This window comes from Microtus ochrogaster (assembly GCF_000317375.1).
Source record: "Microtus ochrogaster isolate Prairie Vole_2 chromosome 14 unlocalized genomic scaffold, MicOch1.0 chr14_random_1, whole genome shotgun sequence".
In the NCBI taxonomy this organism is placed as follows: domain Eukaryota; kingdom Metazoa; phylum Chordata; class Mammalia; order Rodentia; family Cricetidae; genus Microtus; species Microtus ochrogaster.
In genome coordinates, this window is record NW_004949096.1 from 29,854,933 (window position 1) to 29,857,303 (window position 2,371).

The following is a 2,371-nucleotide window of genomic DNA, read 5'->3' on the forward strand; positions in this document are numbered from 1 at the left end:
AGGCCACTATGGACAGTCATGAGGCAGGTGTTAAAGTGCAAAGACACAAGAGCGTTGTAATCAGACACGGAGAAATAGAACTAAAACTACAATGAAATGCCACCAGAGCCACAAAAATGGCTAAGTTCTAAAACCTCACAAACCAAGTACCAACATCTCCGTGGAACAACTGTAGATCCTCGCGCATGGCTGGCAAGAAAGCAAAACAGCACAGACATGGTAGCGCAGCCCTCCTAAAGTTAAACACACACTTACACACGACTCCAAATTCCTTGTGTGGGCTGTGATGTTGACTAGCTCAGTTGGCGGAGTGCTTGTCTAACAAACTATACAAAGGCGGCCCATGCCTTTAATGCCAGCCCTCTCCAGGTAGAGGCAGGAGAATCTCTGTGAGTTTTGAGGTCTACATAGGAAGTTCCAGAACAGCCAGGACTAGATAGAGAAACCCTATCTCATTAAAAAAACAAAACAAAAAAAAAACACCACCACCAACAACAAAAAAAGTAAAACCTAGACAAAGCCTAGGCACCATGAACATGTAGTAATCCCAGAGGTTGGGAGGCAGAGATGAGAACACTGCTGTAAATTCTAGGCCAGCTTATCTATGCAGTGAGTCCCACGCCATCCAGGGCTACAAAGTGGCCCCAATCTTAATATGCACAGGCACACAGTAGTCTGAGGCATGCACCTTTAATCTCAGCGCAGGAAAGGAAAAGACAACTGGATCTCAATGAGTTCAAGGCCAGCCTACTCTATATAGTAAGATCCAGGCCAGTCAAGACCACATAGTAAGAACTTGTCTCAAAAAATAAAAAAAAAAATTGTGAGTGTGTGTGTGTGTGTGTGTGTACACGCATGCACAGAGCACTCTTCTAACATAAACACTATCTGGAGGCCAGAGGATGACTTTTGAGAATCAAGTCTCTCTTTCCACTGCTGTTCCTTTGTTCTGCTGATCAACTCAGGTTCTCAGGCTTTTGGAGCAAATACCCACCAACCCCCAAGCATCCTGCTGCCCCAATGCTGTTTTTCTTTTTCTTTCTTTAAGGGGTGGGGGTAGGGTGAGGGTTAAAACAGGAACTCATTATGGCCAGGCTGACCTTGAATGCCTGCTCTTCCTGCCTTTACCACCCATGTGCTGTAATTATGGGTATGTGCCTTCATGCTTGCTTTAAATTAACCCATTTCTTTCTCTTCCTTTCTTCCTTCCTTCCTTCCTCCTTCCTTTCATTTTTCCAGACAGAGTTTCTCTGTGTAACAGCCCTAGTTGTCCTGGAACTCACTCTATAGACCAGGCTGGCCTCAAACTTACAGAAACCCACCTGTCTCTGCCTGAACACATAGTATTGAGCACGGGTACCACATCACAACTCTCATGAGTCAACACTGTCTTTCTACCTTTAAGAATGGCATAGGAATTTGATACATAATAAAAAAAAAGGAGGTAACATTTAAATTAGAACGGTAAATTCAATATCCATTTTAATTCTTTCTGAAACCCAGCTAAGCAATGGTAAAAGCATGTTTTTCCCTAACATGCACAATTCTCAAGGAAAAGAACTACACACACACACGCACACACACACACATACATACACATGCACGCACGCACACGCACGCGTATATTCTGAAAGAATGGCAATCCACTTGGTAGACAAGGAAAGGTAATTACAAGGCCAAATAAAAGAAAGGCAAAAGGTTACCAGGGTAATACAACACAACACACCATCCCCCACCCTGAAAAGGACTTACTGGACTTGGCAGTAGCACCAGATAATCCTAAGAGTGATGGTAAGGGAGCTGCTAGAACAGGACAGCCGCCTGGAAGTCTGTGTAAGAAGCAGTTCAACTCCCATATCCTCTTCCCTACCCCCTCAACCCTGAGAAAATGAACACAATGCCCGGGACTGGAGGACAGGAAGCCCAGGCGTGAGAGGCCCATCCTGAAGACAGAGGGGTTGCAGGACTCTGCAGACTAAGTGGAACCTCTCGCATCACCTTCACCCCAAACCTTCCTCCTCTAAAGACCCGCTATACGACAACAGACACTGTACCCAACAGGCAGCAGGTTAGACTTTTCTGGGGAATGGGATCACCCCACGATGGTCAGGATCCCTACACTGGGATACTCCTGACAGAGCATCCCAGCAGATTACACGCAGTGAGGACCAGAAGTCCCAGCTATCACCTCAGGACTACTAATCCCGAGTTCTGGCTTTTCACTCTTAAATAGCAACAAATGAGGAAAAGCTCTTATTTAAAAAATAGCCTTATTTAAAAGATAGCAAGGGTCAGAGATGGAGAGATGGCTCAGCAGTGAAGAGCACTGCCTAAAACCAGGCAGAGCTGGTGCACACCTTTAATCCCAGCA

The 2,371-nt window shown here is 45.4% G+C and overlaps 1 protein-coding gene across 5 annotated transcripts in view; it reads right to left on the reverse strand.

Annotated features, from left to right (window-relative positions):
* Tp53bp1 (tumor protein p53 binding protein 1) overlaps positions 1 to 2,371 on the reverse strand; it is an 89,177-nt gene that overhangs the window by 40,398 nt on the left and 46,408 nt on the right. The window lies entirely within an intron of this gene.